The sequence below is a fragment of the Oryctolagus cuniculus genome, chromosome 3 (assembly GCF_051225735.1).
Source record: "Oryctolagus cuniculus isolate XC-2025 breed Fujian yellow rabbit chromosome 3, ASM5122573v1, whole genome shotgun sequence".
Classification (NCBI taxonomy): domain Eukaryota; kingdom Metazoa; phylum Chordata; class Mammalia; order Lagomorpha; family Leporidae; genus Oryctolagus; species Oryctolagus cuniculus.
This window is the reverse complement of record NC_142869.1, coordinates 8416289-8443136: the sequence shown is the minus strand read 5'-3', so window position 1 is coordinate 8443136 and position 26848 is coordinate 8416289. Positions and strand designations below refer to the sequence as shown.

At 51.7% G+C, this 26848-nt stretch overlaps 1 protein-coding gene and 2 long non-coding RNA genes across 8 annotated transcripts in view; 2 read left to right on the top strand and 1 right to left on the bottom strand.

Moving 5' to 3' along the window:
- The first annotated feature begins 235 nt into the window (after positions 1–235).
- On the top strand, positions 236–11003 carry LOC149127255 (uncharacterized). Its single transcript, XR_016231861.1, has 2 exons — positions 236–430; positions 10753–11003. It is a non-coding gene; the product is annotated as an uncharacterized LOC149127255 (long non-coding RNA).
- LOC103348900 (uncharacterized) lies at positions 1991–17820 on the bottom strand. Of its 3 annotated transcripts, none has more exons than XR_011387064.2 (4): positions 17387–17820; positions 11641–11849; positions 9339–9459; positions 1991–8178 (listed from the first exon to the last, which is right to left on the bottom strand). It is a non-coding gene; the product is annotated as an uncharacterized LOC103348900 (long non-coding RNA). The 3 variants fall into 3 exon arrangements; XR_016231859.1 differs by having other exon boundaries at positions 9339–9423; positions 17387–17819; XR_016231860.1 differs by having other exon boundaries at positions 2512–7845; positions 17387–17819.
- Positions 17821–17896: 76 nt separating this feature from the next.
- CAB39 (calcium binding protein 39) overlaps positions 17897–26848 on the top strand; it is a 93258-nt gene continuing 84306 nt past the window's right edge. The window contains exon 1 of one of the 4 annotated variants that reach the window (XM_002712517.6): positions 17897–18233. The gene's annotated coding sequence lies outside the window, so the exon portion shown is untranslated. Of the gene's footprint in view, positions 18234–19258; positions 19449–26848 lie in introns of those variants that run through there. The other 3 variants (XM_051848108.3, XM_089329748.1, XM_070070080.2) reach the window with 3 other exon arrangements.

Below are 26848 nucleotides of genomic sequence, written 5' to 3'. Positions count from 1 at the left end.
ACAACATAGGAGATGCCCCTGGCACAGGACCCATGCACGGATTTTTTTTTTTTTAATCACTACTTTTACTCCCATGACTTTAAAACAGAATCTTCAAAGTCCTTGTGAGCCATCTGGCTTCTACCCTCAGATTCCACACGGCTGTCACTGTAGGCCTGGGAGGTGCCCTGGCAAAGGGCACTGACTTGGCAAGTGAGGCGGGATAAAGGCCGAAGACCGAGCCCGGAGGGAGACAGAGACAGACGCAGGGAGACAGAATCAGAGGCAAAAAGAGATTAACAGCGAGAGGGAGGCAGAGACGCAGAGGAGAGAGCCAGAGAAGCGGACACAGTGACAGAAGGATGGAGAGCAAGAGGCAGAGGTGGATGGACAGACAGAGGCATGGAGAAAGAGACAGAGTGAGAGAAGACGCCGAGAAGGAAACCTGAAGGTGAAGTACTAGTCCGTGCCCTCGTCGGCACCTCCCTGTGGTGACGGGAATCTCAGAGGTGCTGGTTCCAGGCCCCACCAAAGGGCAGGGGGTGAGTGCAGGGATCCAGCCTCAAGGATGACTCAGACAAGGGCACAGCACAGCATCCCGGAGAAGAAGGAGTCCTTGGCCCCAGGGAGCCAGAGACCCAAGTCGATAAACCACAGACCTTGATGATTGTCAAGCTGGAAGTTGTAAATACGACTTTTCTTTTTAATCGGAAGATGGAGACAACACTTTGGGGCAAAGCTCCTCCCTGTTGACTGTTAAAGGAAGGAAGTGTGTCAGGTGCACGGGAGATCGGGAAAGCCTGCCCAGATGGGCTCAGGGGCTGAGAACCCAGCCCTGGCCTCAGCTCTCTGCTCCTCTCCCTTCCCTACCACCACAGGGATGTGTTCAATTTGGCCTTCTGTGTTTTAAAAGTTTGTTTGAAAGGCTGATGGGGCCGATGCTGTGGTGTGGCAGGTAAAGCCTCCACCTGTAGTGCTAGCATTCCATATGGGTGCCAGTTCGAGACCCGAATGCTCCACTTCCAATCCAGCTCTCTACTATGGCCTGGGATAGCAGTAGAAGATAGCCCAAGTGCTTGGGCTACCTCACCCATGTGGGAGACTTGGAAGAAGCTCTTGGCTCCTGGCTTTGGATTGGCACAGCTCCAGCTGTTGTGGCCACTGGGGAGTGAAGCAGTGGATGGAAGATATCTCTCTCTCTCTCTCCCCTCCACCCCTGCAATTCTGCCTTTCAAATAAATAAATCTTTAGGAAAAAAAAAATGCTGAACAACAGAGAGAGAAAGAGAGATCTTCCATCTGCTGATTCATGCCCCAAATGCCCACAATAGCCAAGGGAGCCCAGAACTCCACCCAGGTCTCCCACATGGGTGGCAGAGGCCCAAGTACTTGAACCATCACCTGCTGTCTCCCAGGACACATTAGCAAGAAGCTGAATTGTTAGCAGAGCGGAGACTCAAACCCAGGCACTCCCCTAAGGGATGCAGGTTCTTAACTGTCGAGTCAGGTGCCACCCTGTTCCATCTGAACCATACCCATTATCTTAAAATACTGTAGGTGTGTGATTACCTGAGTACATATACTTGAGTTTACTATTTGAAAGTTTAATTTGGTTTGTGAAAGGTTTTTTATAAAAGCATCTCATTAGCTAATGGAATGGAGTAATTTTTAAAGTAAAATCAAAATCCGATCTGTATCGATCTGGAGAGGTTCTGCAGGAGATCAGATGTTTGTGGTTCCGCAGGCTTCAGTTAGAAGAATTAGGAAGGGCACTGGAAACATCAGCACAAATAAGCTTACGCAGAAATCGTGTAAGTAGTGACTTGGGTGGTCATTATTTTGGGGCAAGGGAATTATTAATGAATTGCTTTAGAGGCAGAATTGCCAATTGCTTTGTGACTTCTAAGGCAGAATAAATCAAATGTAAAAACGCTCAGTTTTGTGTAAGTGTGGCCAACTCTGCTAAATAAAGTTGTATGGGAGATTGGTATTCAGAAAACAGATAATACAAGAACGTAGAACTTATTTTTAATCATAAGCGAGAGAGCTTGGCAAAGAGCCACATGTTTACAAATGTTTTCTATGACATAATCCGTGCTTTAATATGATCAAGATGTCTTTGGAGCTGATTTTGGTTAGGGCAATCAGTGCTGGAACTTCATTTGAAATGCTTAGTCAGAAATCAGCCTGTCTTAATGTAATTTTAATTAGAAACATTCCATGGTGTTAGAGTTAATCTGGCTGGTAATTTTAACCAGGGGCATACAATTACGATCAGGAGTAGTAGTGCATTTATTGAGAGTTTACATTACTAGAGATACCTCATCTACCCACACTCTAGCTTTGTGTTCTGGGGTGGGGTGAGGTATGTGTAACCCCAGACACCAGTCCTGGGCCATGGCGGCTTGTCTATGACGTGGGGAAGGTCTACTTCAGGCCCCCTCGCCCCCTCCCCACCTGAGATGCCAGAGTCCCCGCAGAAGCAGCCCGGGTCGACTCAGCAGAGGTCAAAGCAGAAGTGGACAACACAGTGTTGAAGAAAGTGCAAAAGGAACTTTTATACATTTGTATACAAATGCATAACTTTATACATTTGACAGTGTAGGGCATTGTCAATTCCCGATATACTTACTGTAGTACGCTTGCATAAAAGCAAGAGTTTCAAACTTATTGAAATAAACCTATCTGTTCATGAAAAAAAAAAAAAAAAAAGACGGATGTAACCATCTGGCTATGCTTCCAATGTAAACAGGGTGGGAGACGCCTCCCTAGGATGGTGTTGGCGGCAAGAACCGAGATGAGCCAGTCAGACTAGACACATGGAGTGAAGATGTTACACTGCTGGTGCTTCATACATTGTGTAACTAATTTTTATCTCTTTTAGTCCAAGACTTACTACAAAGGGCATATCCCTGGGCTGGCTCCCAGACTGGCTGGAAATGTTCCTGAACGATCCTGGGAGTGGCCATGGAATGTGCCATGGAGGTGGCACTGGTACGGCTGGGTACAGCCGGGTTTGCAAAGGTTGCCATGACACGGCAACTGTACACATGGCTCCTTGGCCTGGGAGACATCAGGTTTCAATGTGATGGACTTGACTTGATCTGGGCCCTCTCCAGCACACTTTATGTACCTTAGGTACTATTACATGGTATTCGCACACTGGCAATACAAAGATATCTTCTGCATCAGCCCTAAAATAGCTAGAGATACTGCAGCTCCTTCTTGGGGCACTGATGGCAAGTGAGGGCCAGCGGCCAAGTCCATCAGCTGCATTCCTGTCGCGCCAGTTCATGGCATGAGTCATGATTAACGCTGTTGCCTGGACCGTGCCTGGACTAGACAGAGCCCATCTTCTGTACCATCCTAGGAGGGTCTGAACGCTCCCTTCTGACAAGCAGTGGGATGATAGCACAGTGGCTGCAGCTTCCCCAGACTCTCCCATCACAGCAGAATCGTGAGAAGGCTCAATTCCAGCCATGGCTGCCACTTGCCACTGGCCCCATAGCCCTGACCCCTGGGTCCGTCTTCTTCCAGAAGGCAGCAGAGGTCACTGGCCGCCCTTCAGTGGGAGGTTATGCATGCCCGCATTGGAGCTGGTCCCACCTGGCAGACTCAGCGCATTCTTTCTGGTAGGGAGTGGACTCAGCAGGAGAGGCCAGGTTTACAGAGCACCACCTCTTCTTGCCTTCCAGCCCGGCAGGCACTGCTTGGGGTGAGTCAGTGGGTCTCAGGATGAGAGCCAGGGGTCGCCTCTTGCTGCACTTCCTTTACAACTGTGCGCATATACTCACTCTCATATACACAAACCCCCACCACACATTGTCACCAGCCAGACAGGCAACCACAGCATTTTCCTCAGCTTAATAATAGATGTTTTTGTCCTCTGTCTCCTCCCAGCCCCCAAGAACAAAGTCCTTTGCCAGCAACCCAAACCCGGTTCCCTGCTCTAAGACCCACAAAGAATCTGGCTATGCAGGTAAATCTGATGCTTGTCACCACAGATTTCAGGGTGCCAGGGAGCCTTCAGGATGCTGGGCTACATTAATATGCACAGGTGGCATGGCACAGATGGGTCCCAGATGCTGGGGCATCCCACCACTGCCATGCGCATACCCACAGAGCCCCTTGACTGCTACCTGTGATCTCTGCTCAATGTCCCACTGCTCCTAGCCCCACCTAACCGGAAGCCCTTGTCTCATCCTCACTTAGCTACTTGGACATGGAGCTCTTCTACTTTCTTGCAACCAACACGATCCTAGGTAGGCATCGTCCATCCCACTTACAGCAAAGCAGAGCAAGATGGTTACATCCATCTTTTGAAGTTCAGGTCTTCCACTCAAGACAACCTGGAAGAAGCTTACCGTGGGGACTTAAGAGGTACTTGAACGTGCCCACCAGGGACTAATGTTCTTCTAAAGAAAGAAAACTGGCAACTGAAGCTGAAACAGGGCCGTGCAGGACCACGACAGGGACCACCCAGAGAGATCCACCTAGTAAGAAGGGAGGCTAGGCTGTAACTATGCTGTTCCCTCGTGCAAACCCCTGTGAACACATTGAGCCATTGTTTCTTACCGGGCCTCGGACCCTGTCTTGGTGACCCTAGTCTAGGCCATCCCAGTAACAGACCTTCATTCACTTCACCATTTTCAACCCATGGAACCAATCCAGTCCATTTGTGAAGCTGAACTTTCTTAGGGCGAACAGTTCAAGTGTGGGTCTGTGTGTGCCAGCAAAGAAGGCCCTCCTGCCTCCGAGGCTTCCTGGGGCAGGGGCCAAGCTGTGCTCGGCTGGTGCCCTGACCTACGGTTATTTCCTAGGTCTATCTCTATCACATGTCAGTCAGCATCCCTTCCCCCAAATATCAGTCAATTCACTTGAGGTTGACTTGACCAGGTATTTGCAGTTCAGTAACAAACCCTTATGACATCAAAATTCTCTGGTTCCCTTTGGTATCCAAAACTTCACTTTTCCATCATTGCCTTGTCAATGGGCTGCCCTCAAAATAAAAGGAATTTAATTTGGACACACCACCCCCACCCCCACCAAGCAAGCACGAACTCCCCCGGAAACCAAGAACCTGCTCTCTTCTGCCCTCATCCAAACCTACACTAACTCAATCCTCCTGGGGCTGCCTGGCTTGGACACCTCCCAGCCACGTATATGGGACTACCTTATTGCTAAAGGACTTTGGTTTTTCTGCCTGTTTTTCAAAGAATCCGCTCTGTTCAAAGCCAACTCCCAGCACACAAATTACTTTGAGACAGGCATAAAGGCTGGCAGAGATGAACTCAACGGGACTTGCAGCAGGTGGCCTTGATGGCTGAGCACTGCGGCTTGAGACGGGAAAACCCAGCCTTGGCTAATTAAAAGTGGGCATTTGACTCCCAGTGACTGGAGTTTTCCAAAAGGGTTCTAGGCAACCACTTGGCTAAAACTTTGTGTATACAAGTCCAAGTAACAAGAGTCACCCCATCCCCCTGTCTTACCCAGCAAGCTTTCTTGCTTTGTCATCCTTTATAAGACCCAGAACATGTGATTCACAGGAAGGACAGATGCCCAAGCACCATGAAATGCCTCCCGGGTACCAAGTACTGTGCTAGGCTTGGGAACACCACACACAACATCCAAGGGCCCTAAGAATTCTTAGGGGCTTCCTGGTTATTGCTGGTCCCTGGGATCTTGCAACAGACAAGATCCCTGACACTTACTTCACCGGGGGAAACGGACAATAAAGAATCCAGGAACTCCTGGGTTCCTCTCGGGCAACAAGAGATGGCTATGGAATGGTGACATTATCAGGGTCTCCTTGTCCTTACATCACATGCCCTTGCTAAAATCCACCCTGCAAAGTCACAGAGCTGAGAGATCCCATTGATCCCTGCCTTCAAACACCCCTGACCACGCACATGCTACCCAAGGGAGCCCTCCTTGCCTTCTCTCCACTGAGAAGAGCAATGAGATGGGATCTGTGGGTTTAAAACTTGCACATTTTACAGCACTTGCCCCAGCCCAGCTCTGACTTGGCCTGCTTTCTACCCAATACCTGTCCAGGCTGGATATTATTTCCTCCTTCCAATAAAGGCATAACTGGGCATGTGTCACCACTGTCTCAGCCCAGAAGTATCTCAGACTGACTCCTTCCTGTCTCAGTCAGCACGGGAGGCAGGCGTTTCCCTTCCACCTGCTCCACTAACCGAGGCATCCCTCTCTGGGTTGGCTCACGTCCTGAGCTTCTGAAAAGTGGTTGCACACAGGTTAAGCCACAGGAGCACTGGAAAGAGCCCCGGGGCACAGGTGGCTGCCCCTCCAGCAGCACAGTCATGGGTGAGGTGCTGGCTGCCGCCACCAAAGGAGGCACTCACTGGCTGTGGCACACAAAATTACCCGATCATTAAGGAAGTGACTTCATTCAGGCTAGTGAGATAAGGAGAAGTTCCGTTCCCAAGGAACATCTCAAAGACGAGGCAGGGAGCCTGGGGTCTTAGAGAGGCAGGTAGGCAAGAGCATCATGGGATGGATGGAGGTTGGTCTTCTATCAGGAATCGAGAGAATAGCTTGGCGCTCTGTGGTCGGCTGGCTCGCTCTTTCTGAAACTCAAAAGGGTGGTGTTTCTAACCATCGCTGCCGAGTTGCATGAGGCTCGGGTAAAGTTCGGCATTGTCAGTCCCAGCTTTGGCCCCGGGTGAATGTCGCTCATCACTAACAGCTCGGAGAAAGCGCAAATCTCCAAACCGGCGCCTAAGACACAGTCCTGCTAGGACTCCTGTTGCTGCTGTTCCCACAAAAGCTGTTGAGCCATCTGTTGACAGCTGAGCTGCTTGAGGGTCCTGGAGACCCAGGCATCCTAAAAGATGGATGTCCGAAACAGAAAAGTAATAACGTAGAAGCAGTATTAAAGCAAACGGCCAGGAGCTGAACCCTGAGAAGGAACCAGTTCTGTGAATTCCAAGGGGTCAGCAGAAGAAAACCCCTCAGCACAGCTCCCTGAGTCTCTGAGACGGAGCTGAGATGTTGATGACTTTGTGTATCCACGGTCTTGCTACTCCTCCCAGGAGGGCATGGAGGACTGGAGCCTTCTGGCGGATGGACTTCCTCTGTGGTCCAGCCAATGGCTCGTCCATGGTTTGCTAAGCTGCTGGGTCTCCTGAGGTTTAGGCCAAGTCATGGGGCTTCAGCTCTCAGAACTTCATATCTTGTGAGACAAGGCCACCCCCAAGGCAGCCCAGAGTCCTGACAGGGATCTGGGCAGTCAGGTTTTAATTCCTGGTGATGCCAGTTCAGGCTGTAGGAAGGAAAATGGGTCAGGTTTGTTGGGAAGGGTGTGTACAAGGGATCTTCAAAAAGTTCATGGAAAATGTACTATGGGAAAATATGCATGGAGTTCAAAACTTTTGCACCAAAATGACTTTATCTTTAATTCCATTTTTCCATGGACTCCTTGATGCTCCCTAATAGTCAGATATGAGGAAAACCGGAGGAAGTAGACATTTGGTAAGGATCAACAACAGGATCCAGTCCACTTGAAAAGTTGGCACTCAAACTGGTTTATCCACAAGGGGTATGAGAAGGAAGTCCATTAATCTCATCAGACAGAGCCTGCATAGTCACCGGCCACCTGCCGTGTAGAAAGAAGCATGAGAAAACTCAGAGGCAAGGAGAAGGGCTGGTGTCTGCTCACCAGGAGTCTGGAAACACAGCATTTCTCTTTTCAGTCACCTCGCTTTTCATTAGGATAATCTCAAAGACAGATTCTTCTTGGTCACAAAATTAGACCAGTCTCATGGCGAGGATGGTCATTTCCCATTTGAGCTCCTTCTGTTTGCTTTGCTGGAAGCCTTGGGAAGGAAGGAATTCTGAACGGATCCTGAGGTTGGGAAATCAAGTCAAGAACTTAACATCACGTTCACTGCTGGTACCTATCAGTCTGAGCAAATTCCACTCCTCAGGGTCCCCCAGGCACTGTATCTAGAAGCTCAGGGGCTTGCCAATAATTGACCTTCCTTATTCACCTGCAAGGCTGGGAACTCTGCAAGCCAGGTTCCAGGCCACTTTTCCCAGATCTTGTACGCATTGGCTCCATAAAAACAACCCTAGTTGCTCAAAAGTGTCGGGTCATGCCTGGTTAAATGAGCCTTGTTCTCAAATAGGATATTCCAAGCAAAGCTTTGAGTATGTGATCGGTGTCTCCAATTATGTCCTGTTAACAGGGAAAACAAGTTCTCAGGAAACCTGTGCAAATGATTACACTGTCACAGAACTGAGAATGCTCACTGAGGGGCCAGTGCTATGGCAACAGTGGACTGGGCTGTCACATGCGAGGCTGGCATTGCATATCAGAGCAAAGGCTCAAGTCCTGGCTGTACAACTTCCAATCCAGCTCCCTGCTAATGGCCTAGGAAGGCAGCAGATTTCCCAGGTACCTGGACCCCTGCCACGCAAGTGGCAGACCTGGATGGAGTTCTGGGCTCCTGGCTTCAGCCTGGCCCAGCTCCGGCTGTTCTACCCATTTAGGGGAGTGAACCAGCAGTTGGAAGATCTCTTTCTCTGTCATTCCCTCTCTCTCTGTCACTCTGCCTCTCAAACAAACAAAAATTATTTTAAAAGAATGTTTAATGAGAATTTCTGAACTTTGGAGGAGTCAAGGAGAGAGAATAAAATAGTCACACATGGTTTGCTCTGGTTACCAAGGTATAGCCAAAACTGTTGTGAGTTACAGACAGCTCAGGAAAAGTAGGTTTCTCAGGCATCCAGGGCACAGGGCATCAAAGTAATATCAACAATGCTCCAAACACAATATATGGCACAGTGTGTTAAGCTGCTGCTTGGGATGCCTACAGCCCAGATTGGAGCGCCTGATTGGAGTCCCAACTCCTCTGCTTCTGATCCAGCTTCCTACTAATGTGCATCCTGGGAAGGCAGCAGATAATGGCCCAAGCATTTGGGTCTGTGCCACCCATGCAGGAGACCTGGATGGAGTTCCTGGCTCCTGGTTTTGGCCTGGCCTAGCCCTGGTTGTTGTAAGCACTGGGGGAGTGAATCTGCAGGTGAACTATTTCTCTCTCTCTCTCTCTCTCTCTCTCTCTCTCTCTCTCCCTCCCTCCCTCCCTCCCTCCCTTTCTCTCTGTCACTCTGCTTTCAGATAAATAAATATATCCTATAAATATATATTTCAAGTAAAATCCTTGATCATAGTTCATTCAGTCTCAGGTAATAAATCCCTGATGCACTGGATTTGGGTTATTCATCTCATGCATTCATTGGTATCTCAGCTGGAGATCTAGAAATCCTGACTCAGTGTACTGGTATGGCCTCAAAGCTGATTACATGATGCTGTCACAAGCTTATTCCCCGACGTACCCAGCAGAGGTCTTGACCACACTGCCCAGACACACCCCTTCTTGGTGGAAGACGAGACGCTGTGGTCTGCAGTTGACTGTAAGAGCTTTCAAGGAAGTACCAGAGTGAGACAAAAAACTATCTGTAGATGGCAAAATGAAATGACTGTGGTTAACCTATTATTGACAAGTTTCAAATGTGAAGGACCTGCTCAGAGTTCATAACAAGGATGGTACAACTGACATGGAAAATTGGTTGTTTCTGTGACGTGCAAAACAAAACAGTAAAATCAGCCTAAAATGTTTTAGATGAAAGGGGTGGGCATTTGGCTTAGAGGTTGGGACATTGTTTGAGACACCATATCCCATATTGGAGTGCCTGTGTTTCAATCCCAGTTCCAATCCTAATTCTAGTTCCTTGCTGGTGTGGATCCTGGGAGGCAGCAGGTGGTGTCTTAAGTAATTGGGGATCTGCCACTCATGTGGAAGATCTAGACGGAGTTTTTAGTTCCAGCCATTGCAAGCATCTGAGGAATGAACCGACAGATGGGAGTTCTCTTTCTATCTCTATTCCTCTGTCTCTCAAATTAAGAAAAAAAAAAATAGACCTATTAACATAATGGATAACCCTATTTTTAAATAGGAGATGTTGTATATAATTTATAAAAACAAAAGAACTGGCCAGAATTGTGGCACAGCAGGTTAAGCTGCCGCCTGCAATGCCAGCACCCCATATAAGTGCCAGTTCAAGTCCAGGCTGCTCCACTTCCAATCCAGCTCCTGATAATGCCCCTAGGAAAACAGTAGAAGAAAGCCCAAGTGTTTGGGCCCTTGCCACTCAAGTGAGAGATCTGGATGGAGTTCCTGGCTTCAACCTGGCATGGGCCTGGCCATTGTGGCCATTTGGGGAGTGAGCCAGCAGATGGAAATCTCTGCCTCTCTCTTTCTGTAATTCTTGCTTTAAAAAAGAAAAAAAAAACAATCTTTTTACAGGAAAAAATTCAGATATATAACAATATATAATATAAAATTTCAGATATATAATAATAATATTGGTACATAATTTATCATTACTAAACATATGTTCAAACACATTAAGACTATATAAAGATACATAAAAGCATTTCAAGTAAAGAGATTTATACATTTAGAATAGATCTTAAGTTTAATAACACTCCATTGGTAAATGAAAACTGCTGGCCTCAGAGACACTAGATTCAAATCAAAGAAGCTGTGACTGGGTTACCACTTAAAGAAACAGCTGAAATCATGACTGATAACATTCTACTATGGTTGTCTAAGATCTGGGAAAGCAGCACCAAGAAATACATCATGAGGGGCTGGTGCTGTGGCGCAGCAGGTAAAGCCGCCGCCTGCAGTGCCGGCATCCCATATGGGTGCCAGTTTGAATCCTGACTGCTCCACTTCCAATCCAGCTCTCTGCTATGGCCTGGGAAAGCAGCGGAAGATGGCCGGAGCCCCTGAGCCCCCGCACCCACGTGGAAGACCTGGAAGAAGCTCCTGGCTCCTGGCTTCAGATTAGCTCAGCTCCAGCCATTGCGGCCAACTGGGAAGTGAACTAGCAGATGGAAGACCTCGCTCTCTCTGCCTCTCCTCTCTCTGTATAACTCTGACTTTCAAGTTAAATAAATAAATCTTAAAAAAATAAAAGCACATCATGGACAACGAGGCATTGACAAGTCTCTAGGAATTTCCCACATAGCATACAATTCCTGAAAACCTGTATTTTATAGCATTCTACCACACAACTTTTTTTTTTTTTTTTTTTGACAGGCAGAGTTAGTGAGAGAGAGAGACAGAGAGAAAGGTCTTCCTTTTTCCGTTGGTTTACCCCCCAAGTGGCCGCTACGGCCAGTGTGTTGCAGCCGGTGTGCTGCGCCAATCCAAAGCCAGGAGCCAGGTGCTTCCTCCTTGGGCCATCCTCCACTGCACTCCCGGGCCACAGCAGAGAGCTGGCCTGGAAGAGGAGCAACCAGGACAGAATCTGTCGCCCTGACCAGGACTAGAACCCGGGGTGCTGGCGCCGCAGGTGGAGGATTAGCCTAGTGAGCTGCGGCACTGGCCTACCATACAACTTTAATCTGAGGAAAGCAAAGTGTCTCTTCTGTTTCCACAACTCTTCCTACACAACTCATCAAAAGTAACAAATCAAATACAACTAAGCATTTCCAATGATTCTCTTTTGTGCGAAGTAAGAGGACAAATTGTTAGTGTTTTTCCTCTGGGAAACATCAAAGGCAGTTTTAGGTACAAAACATATCATTTAAAAATCTACGGGGAGCGGCAGGCATTCGGAGGCTCACATTGTCTACGGGAGCATCGGGCTGGAGTCCCTGCTACTTCGCTTTTCTTCCAGCTTCCTGCTAATACACCAGGGAGGCGGCGGGTGACGGCTCCCTGTCACCCACATGGAGCTGGATGGAGTTCTGGGCTCCTGGCTTGGCCTGGTCCAACCGTCACTGCTGCAGGCATTTAGGGAATGAATAAGCTGATGAAAGATCAGTCTGTCTGTCTATTTTTCAAAAAAAAAAAAGAAAGAAAGAAAGAAAGAAAGAAAATGAATATGTAAAATTAAAAAATAAATGTGAGGAAGGCAAACTATTAAAAGATGTCAAGGGACAATACTTGACAACTTAGAGTTACCATATCTATTTCTTAAACAAATGAGAAGGCTCGCCAGCACCACAGCTCACTAGGCTAATCCTCTTCCTGCGGTGCTGGCATTCCGGGTTCTAGTCCCGATTGGGGTGCCGGATTCTGTCCCGGTTGCTCCTCTTCTAGTCCAGCTCTCTGCTGTGGCCCGGGAAGGCAGTGGAGGATGGCCCAAATGGTTGGGCCTTACACCCGCATGGGAGACCAGGAGGAAGCACCTGGTTCCTGGCTTCGGATCAGCACAGCATGCTGGCCGTAGTGGCCATTTGGGGGGTGAACCAGTGGAAAAGGAAGACCTTTTTGTCTGTCTCTCTCCCTCTCACTGTCTAACTCTGCCTGTCCCCCAAAAAAAAAAAAAAAAAAAGAAAAAGAAAAAAGAGAGAAAGGAGAGGGGTAACATGATTATGAAGAATCTGACTTTTTCCTAAGTGAGAAAACTTTGTTCTCTTAAATAATCAAGGGCTATCATAAAGTCAGCGTGAACCAGAGAAGGTTATTCTGGTCAAATACAGAACCTTTGTTCCCCAGGCAAACTACACAGTGGGTAAAAGAATAACCTTTCACAACCTTGCGTGTATTTCCTCGTGCCGCTCAGAGAAATCACCACATGTGTGTGGACTTCAGTCTCATGGCTGTAGGAGAGGACGGCTCTGCAGCTCAGAAGTCCAAAGCCAGTCTCACTGGGCCACAGTGAGGGTCGGCGAGGTTGGCTCTTCCTGGAGGCTTAGGGAACAGTCCAGTTCCTTGCCTTTCCCAGTGTCTACAGGCTCCTCTTGCCCCGGCTCACACCCCCTTCCTCCGCCTCACAGTCGGCGACAAAGGGTCTCCCCGTGTCTTTCCCTCGTCGTCACCCTCACATCACTGCTGTCTCACTCTGACACGCCAGGCTGCCTCTAATGCGCATGGGAAAGCAGCAGAAGACGGCCCAAGTACTTGAGCCCCTGCCACGCTCATGGGAGGCCTGGATGGGGTTCCTTCCTGGCTCTTGGCTGCAGCCTGGCTGTTGTGACCCATTGGACAGTGAACCAGTAGATGGAAGATCTCTGTCTCTCCCTCTATCTCTCCGTCACTCTGCCTTTCAAGTAAATAAAATTAAAAAAAAATAAAGAATGAGTTGAGTAAACAGGTTCGAGGAGCTCTGGAGCAGGCGGGGCGAGTGTGAGGGTATGGGAAGGGCAGGTGGTGGGAAGCGTCAGTACACAGAGCTCAGAGTCCGGCTTCAAAGGGAGAGTGGCTCCAGTGCCGGCAGTGTCCGGGGCGGGGCTGCCCACGCAGCTGTTGCAGCGCAGCGGAAGTGAAAGTCACCAGACCAGAGCTTACAAGGGAACCATGATCCAACAGACCAGATGGGTGCCATTGTGTTGCCTGGGAGAACTCGGGCCCTGGGTGGGGTGGGTGGATGGGCAGCTATGAGTCAGGGCCCAAAGTCCTTTTGAAGATGATCTGATTAAGGCAGGGAGGTGCCTTCCCTGACTCTAAAGGGGAGAGAAAGGGAAATGAGAGGAGTGGAAATTTACACAGACCCAACACTGTTGGGCAGAGAATGAGGACCATGCGCTAGGTCCTTGCCATCTGGGGGCAGAGCACAGGAGAACAAAGGCACTCTGCCAGCTTTCAAGATGAAGAGGTAGGGCAATGTCCTAGAAAATGGTTGTGCCCACAAATATGTTAGTAGAAAGGGCTTTGCAGGGAGCCCAAGAGAAGTGTTCAGAAGGTGTCTCCCCCAGGCAAATTCAAGAGGTCAAATGCCACAGTTCCTTCCAGCTTAGTTTCAGAATTTGTTGCAAACCCCTGCTCCAGAAATTTCTGCCACCTTGTTGCTACAAATCTCAGTTCTGTTGAGTTTATCCCCATTAAGAGGTTAATCAGGACTCCTACTCTGACCCTTAAAGCAAAGGAATCAAAACCCTGGGTGTGAGATTAGCCATTCCCATGCATTCTATTCTGTGAGAAATAGTCCAGGCTTATTTTGGTGGAATGTTGGCACAGTCAAAACTGCTCTTCGGGACTAAAAAGACTAAAAGAACCTGCATTTAAAAAAAAAATTGCAGGTTGGGCATTGTGGTACAACAGGTTAAGCTGCCAGCTGGGATGCCTACATCCCATATCAGAGTGCCAGTTGTAGTCCTGGCTGCTTTGTATCTGACCCAGCTTCTTGCTAACACACACCTGGAGGCAGTAGGTGATGGCTCAAGTACCTGGGTCCTTGCCACCCATAAGGGAGACCTGCACGGAGTTCCAGGCTCCTGGCTTTGACCTGCCCCAAGCCCAGCTTGTATGAGCATTTGGGGGAGTGAACCAGCAGATAGAATATCTCTCTGTCTATGTCTCTGACTCCCTCCATCACTCTGCCTTTCAAATAAAAATAAATTACAAAAGTTTCTTTTTAAATGATGCGGGGTAAAGTCTTTAATGAACAAAGTTTCAAAATTAGATATCCCTTGGAGTCTTGACTAGGATAGAGGGCCAGTCATGGCCTCCCCCACTCCCACAGTCAGCAGAGAGGAGCAGAGAGCCAGGGGCGAGCCAGCAGCCCTCCCAGCCCGGGGCAGTTCCCCAGCTGGTGTCTCTCTGAACCCAGACTGCCTCCTAGGCCCAGCAGGCCTCCTCCTTACAGGACCACCTGGCTTTTCTAAGTGTTCCCAACAGGCTTGAGATAAGCTGCTTGGTTGGGTTGGACTTTCCTTTTTATTTACATTTCATCTTTTTTACTTAGGTGTTTCATCTACGTACCTACCTACCTAGCCATCTTCACAAGCAAGCCTAGTATAGTTACATTTACTGAGGTTTTGGTATCATGCCAATAAGAAGATTAACTAGCACCCCCCCCCCATCCCAGCTTATTAGAAATGCAGAGCCAGGGGTCTCTCCCACATATTAGGACCAATCATGCAGAACCAGGGGTCTCTCCCCACATGTTAAGACCAATCTGCACCTCAACAGGATTTCCCATTAGAGAGGCTGCGCAGGCAACTGGCTGTCCACCTGCACCTCCTCCTTTCCTGCTCGCTCCCCAAACAAGGCTGATTCCCAGATCCTCTGACCCACCAGTGCCTCCCACTGCTCCCAGTGCTCCCTGCGCACCCCGCCCCACCCCTTAGCCCTCCACGGAATTATGGAGCAAAAATGACTATAGGAGAATCCGGCTTGCCACCTTCCCAGCAAAGTGTGACTGGTGAGAAACACAGAGCAGCCCGGAGATGACCCTGCACACCTCTGCTCTCCCCAGAAACTTCTCACAGCACTTGCTTCCTGCTTCGCTGAAGAACCAGAGGCCCTCGGGACTGACTTCCCTGCCCCTCACCCACCTGGCTCCCTGCCTCTGTGCCCACGCTGCCCGGCAGTCCTGGTGCTGAGAGCCCCACCAGGCGTGCAGCCAAGGCCAGACCCCGCACGGGGCAGCACAAGGCCAGAGACAGGGAGCCCACTGGTGTATACACGCACGTGTGTGTGTGTGCATGTGTGTGCACACGCGTGTATGAGTCCTCTTCCCACACAGCCACCAGCTTCTCCCCTGCCTTTACCTAATCCTCAATCACCTCCCAAAGGCCCCACCCCTAAACACTATGGTTGGATTAAGTTCCCCCCCAACTCCATGCCACACATTGGGGGCTTAATTTCCACACGTGGAACCCTTGATTTCCAGTGCTAAACCTTTCCCACTGATGTTTATTTTTATTATTTTTTATTTTAGACAGGCAGAGTTAGACAGTGAGAGAGAGAGACAGAGAGAAAGGTCTTCCTTTTCCGTTGGTTCACCCCCCAAGTGGCCGCTACGGCCGGCGCGTTGCAGCCCATGCACTGCACCGATCCAAAGCCAGGAGCCAGGTGCTTCCTCCTGGTCTCCCATGCGGGTACAGGGCCCAAGCACTTGGGCCATCCTCCACTGCCTTCCTGGGCCACAGCAGAGAGCTGGACTGGAAGAGGAGCAACCAAGACAGAACCGGTACCCCAACCGGGACTAGAACCTGGGGTGCCGGCGCCGCAGGCGGAGGATTAGCCTAGTGAGCCGCGGCGCCGGCCCCCACTGGTGTTTAAACATGCGGTCACAGCTGTCTTCCGAAAAAACAAAATCACACAAAAAGCCGATTTTGATTCCACATCCCTCTCCTGCTACTCTCCCATCCCCAATTCCTCTGTTCCTTCTTAGAAGCCAAACCCATGAAAAGTCGTCGGCACGCACCGTCTAGATCCGTCCTAGGTCTCACTCCGGTCTCTCGGGATCCTTTCTGGTCTCTTTCTAGCGAGCGCTCCAGCCGCCTTCCCACTGCCGCCCACTGAAACAGCCCTCAACGGTCACGCGCTGTCCCCAGTGCTGAGGCCAAGGTTCCAGGGCCGACCCCAGTCTCCCCGGAGGGTGGGCAGGCGGCCTGCTCCACCAGAAGATGATACGCTGCTATCTGGCTCCTCCTCCCCAGAATCCCTCATTGGCCTCCCAGAATCCCTCATTGGCCTCCCAGAACCCTCCACTGGCCTCCCAGAATCCTCCACTGGTCTCCCAGAATCCTCCACTGGCCTCCCAGAACCCTCCACTGGCCTCCCAGAATCCCCTGCTGGTCTCCTAGAATCTTCCACTGTCTCCCAGAATCCCCCGCTGGCCTCCCAGAATCCCCTGCGGGTCTCCCAGAATGCCCTACTGGTCTTCCCTTCCCGATCTCGCGGGGCTGGCCCCTTCAGCTTGCTCCTTGGCCTCGCCTTTTGTTCCCACTCACTCCCTAAATGATCTCATGGGGTCCTGAGCCTACTCCGGAGACTCCGGGGCTGACCGCTCGCTGGGCTCCGGTATCAACTTCCCGCTTCTGTGCCCAGCGGGCAGCTTGGGCGCAGGATCCCGCCAAAGGAAGTCCCCCCCGTTTCTGTGGAAGTCCTCCCCTTGTCACCAAAGTCTAGCTCACAGCTGCTTGAGAAAAACCAAGTTGAGCGCAGCCCCAGCAGACCGGCCTTCGAATGCGGCTGGAACCCGCCACCTCCGTGCACCTCCCCTGCCCTGCGCCCGCCTCTCTGGACCTGCGGCTCCAGCAGCCTCTCGGGGCCTCCCTGCAGGACTCAGCCTGCGGGGATCCTTGTGAAATGTCAGACGGCGCCCCTTCTCTGCTCAGAACCCTGCATCGCATCCTCCGCGTGGTCTGGGTGCCCCGTGCTCCCCCCGCCCCTCCGCAGGGCTCCGCACTCGCCCTGGGACTCACCTAGCACCTCCTGCACGCTGTCCGCTTTGCACAAAGGGCCAAGGCCCTCACTTTCCTCAAGTAGCTGCCCCCAGAGGAGCATAAGTAACATCCCTCCTGCCTCTCTCCCCTGTTCACCCAGCCCTGGCTTTCTGCGGAGCACCCAAAGCCGCCCAGGATTCACTGTTGGGTTCGGGGGTGGGGGGGTGGGGAACACAGCCCCTCCACTTACAGTGCATACAATAGGCGCTCAGAAACACTCGGTCATTTACGAAGAAGCAAAAGCAGACATGGCCGGTGTCTTTCTGTCCGGGCCTCCGCAGTCCGAGCTCCTCCGCACGCGCCTGGGCTCGGGTCCCTGTATTATTACCCTTTTCGGATTTTAATGTGTGCGGAAATCCAGGCACGGGGACATGAAGTGGACCATGCGAGAGCTGAGACTTCAGTCCAGACTGAACCCTGCCGCTCATTGCATGCCCATCCCTCGCTGGGGCGCTGAACTGTTGCCCCTCTGCGCAGGCAGGGGAGAGTCGGTCTGCACAAAGTCGGCTCCAGGCCTTCCGCGGAAATAAAGCTTCGCTGGGGAGTCTTGGTGGAAAGCCGGCCTGACCAGGGAAGCAGGACTCGGGGCCCGGCCTTCCCGCTCCCGCGCCCTGAGTCCGCCCGGCCGCCCGGGGGCGCCCGCGGCCGCAGGGGGCGTTGCGGCGCCGCCCGACGACGCGCCCTCGGCGCCTGCGCAGTGCGCACGTCAAAGCCGGGCTCGGGCCGGGCGCGGGGCGCGGGGCGCGGGGCCTGAGAGACACTGAGCCTGCCGGAGCGGGGCTGAGGGCCGAGGCGGAGGCGGTGCCGGGCCGCTCAGCGCCTGCAGCCGCAGCCCGAGCGAGCGCAGCCGCGCGGCGGCCACCGCGGGCGCCCCCGGGCCGCCGGGAGCAGGAGCGGGCGGAAGACAACGGAGGGGCCGAGCGCCCGAGCCGCGCCGCGGGGACCGAGCGAGCAGCCCGAGGCGGCGGCGGCCGCCGAGGACGGGGACGGCGACGACGCGGAGGCGGAGAGGGAGCCGCCCGGCCCGGCCCAGCCCCGTGAGTGACCCGGCTTCCGCCGGCCCCGCACGGGCCCCGGGCTGCCTCCATTTTCTCGGGCGGCGGGAGCGGCCGGGCGGGGGCCCTGCCCTCTGCGCCCGGGGCCGCGCGCGGCTCTCGGGAGGGCAGGGGCGGTGCGGGCCGGGGCTAACTGTCACTGCCCCCGGCGCCCGGGAGACGCCGGTGCCGCGAGGCGGGGCGCGCCTCGGCGGGGGTCCTGTCGGGAGATGCCTCGGCGGCTCTCGGATGGGGACCTGTGCGGCGGAGCGCCGCCGAGCTGGGCTGCAGCAGCCCCGGGTGCTGACTGCGGGCGGGCGGGCGGGCGGCGCCGCGGGGATGCATTCAGAGGTGCAGCCGGCCCCGCGGTCGCCTCCCCGGGCTCTGGGGCGGGAGATAAGGCGCGTCCGCCAGCAACCGCGATCCCGGGAAGGAGGCGATAAGACCCTGCGAGGGGTAGCAGGGTACCCGGGCGGGGGGAGGGGGACCCGACCGATCGATGGCTTCCGCCCGGCAGAAACCCTGGCGGGCTTCCTGGGCGAGGCAGGGCGGCAGCGTCTTGAAGGCCTTGGGGTGGGGGCGGTGCAGGAGGACAAAGGTATTAAAAAAAAAAAAAAAAGGCTGCTTGGTGTAGACCGGCGGGCCGCGGGTTTTGCTGGCCGGGGTCGCCTGCTCCAGAGGCGTGGGGGCCTGCGCAGGAGCTGTTGGAGCGGCGGTTCTCGGTGACTCACGAGCCCGGAAATGTAGGCTAGAGGATGTTCCCGGCGCGCCCGTGAAAGGGGCGAGCGGGAGGCCGGGCCCGGAGTCGACGCGGTGCAGCGCGGCGGCTTCCTGGGTGTGCAGGTGGACGCGGGGCGCCTCTCGCGAGACGGCCGGAGCCCGGGCTCGGGTGCGCGCCGGCGGCGTGGCTGTCGGTGACTTGGCTAAAACGCGCAGCCCGAACTTCGCGCCCCGCGTGTCCCAGGCCGCGCCGGCGCTCCGCTCGAGGCGGCCCCCGGGCGGCGCGGCCCGGTGGGCGGAGGCGGACGTGCGCCTCTCCACGGGAAGGCAGCGGTGGCTTTATTGTCAGGCGCGGAAGGCCAGAAGCGAGAGTTTAGCTTATTTTGTAGTTTTTTTTTTTTTTTTTTTTTGCCCCCCACTCCCTCCCCCGGATGAGGAACAAGTACTAAGCGGCTGCCTGGGAGTCTGGGGTTTTTGCTCTGTGAGCAGCTTTCAGAGGTGAGCTTAGTGGGTGTGACGGGCGACTGCCAGTGCTTCCCAGCTGGTCGGTGGTACCGTGGTCGGTGGAAAAAGCAAGCCCTGCGAAAAGGGCTTTTGTGAATTGTCTACCTTTTCGGTTTGGTCGCTGTTCGCATTTTCGCGTGTTTCCCCTCCAGTCTCTGCCTGTGTTTTGTTTTCTTCTTCACCTGCGCGTGCAATCCCCGGGGTCATCAGAATGACCCTGGGAAACGTGTCTCGTGGACAGTAAGCGTGCATGCAAAAATCTTGCTCCAAAACAAACTTCTCATTTTATTTTCTTATGAACTTTTTGTAGACCTCGCATCTCATTAAATTTTTTTTTGTGGTTGTATATCTTCATATAAAATGTTTTTCCCGAGGAAGACAAGCCCCTTAAATGTGTTACAGGGTTGACAGGAGTGTGCGTCCTAACTTCTCTGCAGGGTTGGGTCCTGGGGCTGTTGCGTGAAGCTTGTGCTTGGCAGGATGCGAGTTGTCAGGAGGGATGCAAGGGGGTGTCGAGAGCCCTGTGTCGGAGGGGTGCTGCCCCTCCCACTCCCCAAAAACAGGCTCTCCCAGTGCTCCAAGCCGGGGTTTGGTTTTTCTGTCGGTGGCTCTTCGGGGTTAGGGGAGTTTGTCGTGAAGTGATTGACTGCCTGACCAAGCTCTGTGACGTTTATTGCAGGGCAGCTCACTCAGGTGCATTCGCATCTTTTTTTTTTTTTTTTTTCAAGATTTATTTTATTTATTTGAAAGAGAGTTACAGAGAGAAATCTTCCATGTGTTGGTTCACTCTCCAAATGGCTGCAATGGCCAGAGCTGGGCCAGGCCGAAGCCAGGAGCCTCACATGGGTGCAGGGGCCCAGCACTTGGGCCATCTTCCACTGCTTTCCCAGGTGCATGGGCAGGGAGCTGGATCCTAAGTGGAGCAGCTGAGGCTCGAACTGGCACCCATAACAGATGCTGGCGTCTCAGCTGACGGCTTTACCCACTGTGCTGCAATGCCTGCCCCAGACTACAGGTCCCCAGACTGCAGGTTCTTTTTTGTTTGTTTGTTTTTAAGATTTATTTTATTTAATCGCTTCTCGGCCTTTTGGCTAAGATCAAGTGTGAAGATTTATTTTATTTATTTGAAAGACAGTTACAGAGAGAGAGGTCTTCCATCTGCTGGTTCACTCCCCAGATGGCTGCAATGGCCAGAGTGTGCCGATCCAACAGCAGGAGCCGGAAGCTTTTTCTGGGTCTCCCACGTGGGTGCAGGGGCCCAAGGACTTGAGCCATCTTACACTGCTTTCCCAGGGCACAGCAGAGAGCTGGATTGGAAGTGGAGCAGCTGGGACTCGAACCGGCACCCATATGGGATGCTGTTGCTTCAAGCCAGGGCTTAAACCCACTGCGCCACAGCCCTGGCCCCTGCAGGTTCTCATATTAAGTGTTTTTCATCTTATGCTTTGCAATCTGAAATATGTTAATAGATTCTTGTTTTCTTTCTAATCCCGTAAAGTGAAATGCTGAGTTAGACTGTGTAAACTTTCATAAAGTTAATGGAATACCTAAGAAAATCTAATTTAAATATGAGATCTGATTTTATGTGAAACTTTATTTGTATGTTGCAGATTTACAAAAAATACATTGCATCTTTATTAGTTTGGAATATTTACTAAAGATTTTTTAAATCAATTTTGTGGAATTGTAGATTTTTTTTTTTTTTTTGCTGCCACACTTTTCCAAGAGCCCTTTTTTCCAGGAGATTGGTGGCTGAAAATTCAGTTTTGCTATCTGCCGTAAAAATGTACACATCCGGCCGGTGCTGCAGCTCACTAGGCTAATCCTCTGCCTGTGGCGCCGGCACCCCGGGTTCTAGTCTCAGTTGGGGTGCCGGATTCTGTCCCTGTCGCTCCTCTTCCAGTCCAGCTCTCTGCTGTGGCCCAGGAGTGCAGTGGAGGATGGCCCAAGTGCTTGGGCCCTGTACCCTCATGGGAGACCAGGAGAAGCACGTGGCTCCTGGCTTCGGATCAGCACGGTGCGCCTGCTGCAGCGGCCATTGTGGGGTGAACCAACGGAAAAGGAAGACTTTTCCCTCTGTCTCTCTCTCTCTCACTGTCCACCACTCTGCCTGTCAAAAAAAAAAAAAAAAATGCATCCAGCCCTCCCCCTCAGTACCATCTAGAGCAGGACAGGCCTTCATCCCAGGCTGCCTGGTGACCCGTCTGGTGGCATTCCTGTTTCAGCTCTCTTTAAAGTCCATTTGCCTCTTTCCTGTGGACATTTAATTAAGAGTCTGAGCTTATGGACGCCCTCAGTTGCTATTGAAATAGGAATAGGTGGATTAATAAGGACAAAGACAAAACTTTGTTGGGTAAAACAAAACTTTGTTGTGTGACAAACCTGTGGAAAGATCACATCTCTGTGAACCTCTCGGTTAATTTCTCATGGCTTGATTTTTTTTTTTTTTTTTTTGACAGGCAGAGTGGACAGTGAGAGAGAGAGACAGAGAGAAAGGTCTTCCTTTTTTTGCCATTGGTTCACCCTCCAATGGCCGCCGTGGCCGGCGCACCGCGCTGATCCGATGGCAGGAGCCAGGTACTTATCCTGGTCTCCCATGGGATGCAGGGCCCAAGCACTTGGGCCATCCTCCACTGCACTCCTGGGCCACAGCAGAGAACTGGCCTGGAAGAGGGGCAACCGGGACAGAATCAGCGCCCCGACCGGGACTAGAACCCAGGGTGCCGGCGCCGCAAGGCGGAGGATTAGCCTACTGAGCCGCGGCGCCGGCTTCATGGCTTGATATTTAATTGATTTAAAGATCAGTGCAGATGAAGCCAAGCAGCCTCAAAATTGCTCAGTCTTTCGGCTTTTGTTGGAGAGAAGACTTTCGTGGAGCCCTTCTTTGATGCAAGAACTGGGTGAGGGTTGTTACTCTGTGTCCCTAGTGACCCTAAACACTGCTTGTATTGGTCTTGCTTAGCAGAGCAGAGCAGGGCGGGTAGGTATTTTCACCACCATCACTGGTGGAGTAGATCACTCTGGGAATAAAATGCTGGATGTTTTGCTTTTGTTTCTCAGGCCCTCCAAGGATTGTAAGAAAAAGTTCTGGGGCTAGCAGTGGCGTAGCAGGTAAAGCCACCATCTGCTGTGCTGGCATGCCATATGGGCGCAGGTTCCAGTCCTGGCTGCTCCACTTCTGATCCAGCTCTCTGCTATGGCCTGGGAAAGCACCGTGTGGGAAACCCAGAAGAAGCTCCTGGCTCCTGGCTTCCAGTCAGCCCAGCTCCAGCCATTGTGGCCATTTGGGGAGCAAACCAGCGGATGAAAGACCTTTGTCACTCTCTCTGCCTGTTTCTGCCTCTCTGTAACTCTGCCTTTCAAATAAATAAATAAGTAAATAAATAAAAAGTTCAGTGGGGCTGAGAGATCTTAGGTGGGCAGCAAGGAAATAAGGCAAACAGCTTGTTGCTGGTGGTTTCTTTTGGGTGCATGCGGCTCTGCATTATGCCATTTCTGGTTCCCTGAACTTCCTAGTCCCACTGTGCTTTTAACTTTTTCTCTGATGTGGAAGGGTTCGTGAAGGGACAGCAGAACTGTGATTTGTGGCAGCTGTGCTGTTGAGCCAGTAGAGGAAGGGCGTACAGCATGCAGAGCCTTGCGAGAGGTCAGTCAGGTGCAAAGCAGAGACGTGAAGCCAGCCCTGGCCATTTGTGTTGGCTGCATCCAGCACATACCTATTGCCTTGCGTAATTCTTAGCAGGGTGTATCTAACGTGAGATCTTGGTACCCAGACTCAGAATAGAGCCTTTAAGTTGTCGGTGTATGTTTGCGTATTATGTGTGTATGTGCTTGGTTACCCAGACCGATACTTAGTGGCAGTCCGCCTTTATATGGTGATTATTCCTGGGGAACACTCTCCAGCAGGTAAGTTGCTGAGGGCCTAGGAAGTATGGTAATATTGAAACGTCACAACACTTTGGTCATTTGGATTAAGTGTTGTATGAAAAACAAAATAGACATTTTGTGGCTTGATCTTGATGAAGGTGCTACTTTATAACCTTGTGTGATGAATTGCAGCTTGCTCTTTTACAAAGTACTGTTAACGTGTTAGTCACTGTTCTCCTCCACCCAGATTCAATATCAGCTGTATTTAGGCAGATGGAAGAAGTAGCAGGAACTGGTTTCTGTTGACAGGTCTGTAGTTAAGGGCCCTTCTGAGATTTATAAAATTTGGAGAGGCAGTGTTATCTAGTGGTTAAAAGCAGGGCAGCTGGGCCTTGTGGAGTGACCCCTTGCCCATCCTTCTGTGGGCTGTATATAGCCTTAGGCGATTCTTTACCTCTCTGGTTTAGATTCCTTAGATGGGGTAATAATAGACCATATCTGAGAGAGTTCTGGGATTAAATGAGTTACTCCATCCCGATGTTCCTGGAACAGGACTGGACGCAGTAAGTAGCTGGTGGTGGAAACAGCCCTGTTGGACGGGTTCCTTCTGCAGGTGGGAGCTCAGAGGGCCACTGCAGCTGGAGCAGGGTTGATTGAGCGTTCTGTGGTGCAGAGTTCTTGCCTAGAACTGTGTAGTTTATTAGCCACAGAACTAGATTTAGAGGCTGGTGTTCTTCATTTTTTGTCCAGTTTACTTGAATGAAATTGAGTTTTATAACTTAACGCAGTAATGTCTTCTTTGGACCTTTCCACTAAATTTTTTTTGGATTGCTCAGATTTTTTTTTTTTTAAATAAAAAGATTTGTTTATTTATTTGAAAAGCAGAGTTACAGAGGAATGGGGAGAGGGAGAGGGAAGGAGTCAGAGAGGTCTTCCCTCCACTGGTTCACTCCCCAAATGGTCACACTGGCCGGAGATGGGCCAATCTGAAGCCAGGAGCCAGGAGCTTCTCCTGGGTCTCCCACAGGCATGCAGAGGCCCAAGCACTTGGGCCATCTGCTGCTGCTTTTCCAGGTGCATTAGCAGAGAGCTGGATCAGAAGTGGAGTAGCCGGGACTTGAACTGGTGCCCATAAGGGATGCCAGCACTGCAGGTTGCAGCCTAACCCACTACACCGCAGCACTGGCTCCTCCACTAAAATTTACAGAGATGGTATTCAGAGTATATTAAATGTTCTGTGGCACAAAGTCCTTGTCTTAAGGTTTGGTGTATATACTAATATTTATAATACAGGGGTTATATGAAATTGAAAGTTGAAATAGACAAAGAATCAAGGGAGCTGAACAAAAATTAGTAGCAGGTTGGGAGAGCAAATTATCCTTGGGTACCACTTACTGTCAGACACACCCTTGAGGCAGTAGTATGTTCCCAGCGTCACTGCAGATGGGAAACCAAAGCGAACAGGGTCAGGATTTGAAACCAGGTCTGCTTCTCTCCAAAATGTGTGGCTCCCTGGAATAGGGTCTGACTTCTCATGTGAAATAATTGGACTTTCCTCCATGGGATCTCGGTTTCTTCTGGAGATTACTGGTTTAGCGTTTTAGAATGAAGGTCCTTAAAGAAAACCTAATGAGGATTTTAATAGGTTGCCAAAGAGTAACCACATATTATAATCCAAAGTGACGTGGTTTATTCTAAATGCTTTAGTTGTACAGAACCATAATTTGATTAGTGATTTATAGTTTAGTTAGATTAGTAGGTAGTTTTTCGTTTTCTTACTAATCTTACAGAGCAGATAGGAGGCCCATGATACATTGGGAGATCAGAAGATCAGGGCTGGGTCCTGACTCGGTGACTAATCGTGTTGTCACTAGGAACAAGCAGCTCCACCCCTCTGGGTTCCAGTCATCTCATTATTATACTCAGAGGTCCAGATTGAGAACCCCTCTAATCCCGTGTGCTCCTGCTCCGTGGTCAGGGATGTGGGCTCGCCTTCCTCCCGTGTGCTCCTGTTCTGTGGTCAGGGATGTAGGCTCGCCTTCCTCCCGTGTGCTCCTGTTCTGTGGTCAGGGATGTAGGCTCGCCTTCCTCCCGTGTGCTCCTGCTCCCTGGTCTGGGATGTAGGCTCGCCTTCCTCCCGTGTGCTCCTGCTCCATTGTAGGGATGTGGGCTCGCCTTCCTCCCGTGTGCTCCTGCTCCCTGGTCTGGGATGTAGGCTCGCCTTCCTCCCGTGTGCTCCTGCTCCCTGGTCTGGGATGTAGGCTCGCCTTCCTCCCGTGTGCTCCTGCTCCCTGGTCTGGGATGTAGGCTCGCCTTCCTCCCGTGTGCTCCTGCTCCGTGGTCAGGGATGTGGGCTCTCCTTCCTCCCATGTGCTCCTGTTCTGTGGTCAGGGATGTAGGCTCGCCTTCCTCCCGTGTGCTCCTGTTCTGTGGTCAGGGATGTGGGCTCGCCTTCCTCCCGTGTGCTCCTGCTCCCTGGTCTGGGATGTGGGCTCGCCTTCCTCCCGTGTGCTCCTGTTCTGTGGTCAGGGATGTGGGCTCGCCTTCCTCCCGTGTGCTCCTGCTCCCTGGTCTGGGATGTAGGCTCGCCTTCCTCCCGTGTGCTCCTGTTCTGTGGTCAGGGATGTGGGCTCGCCTTCTTCCCGTGTGCTCCTGTTCTGTGGTCAGGGATGTGGGCTCGCCTTCCTCCCGTGTGCTCCTGTTCCATTGTAGGGATGTGGGCTCGCCTTCTTCCTGTGTGCTCCTGCTCCATTGTAGGGATGTGGGCTCGCCTTCCTCCCGTGTACTCCTGCTCCCTGGTCTGGGATGTGGGCTCACCTTCTTCCCGTGTGCTTCTGCTCCGTTGTAGGGATGTGGGCTCGCCTTCCTCCCGTGTGCTCCTGTTCCGTGGTCTGGGATGTGGGCTCGCCTTCTCCCATGTGAGGTGCCCCTCTCTGCTTGTGGAGTCTGTTTCTCTAGGAGACCTTGGTGGGGTGTGACCGAGCTGCAGCTTTTTTTCCTTTCCCCTCATTTGATCAGATGCCTGGAGTTACTTCACTGGAGGAAGTTCTCTGCTCCAGGGAATGTGAATAACATCAACGTGTGTGTTTTCAAATTTCTGCCTTTGCGCTTGTGAGTAAATCGTTAAGAAGTAAATGTTATGTGGTTGTAAAGTACAAGCTCAGTGAGTCAGGCTAATGATTTACCAGTCCTCAAGCCTCCCATCAGTTGCGTTGTCACAGTTGTGTTGTGACGTTGGGAATAACGTCAACCAAAAGCAGTGAGGGTAGGAAAAAGACTGAAAATGGCAAATCAAGTTTGAGAATGTAAAGAACACGCTGAAGGCAGTGTTGTGGTACTGGGTGGCAGTCCTCTGCCCACAGGCTGCCGTGAGGGCTGGCCTAGATGGCAGGGTCTCTGCCAGCCTGGGTTCATCACCGATAGAGGTGAGGGTGCCGTTTACCTGCCAGGAGCATCCATGGTTCCTCCTTTATGCTAGGTGCTGTTCTGAGTGGCTGGCCTCCAAGGGTTCCTAGTCTAGGTAAACA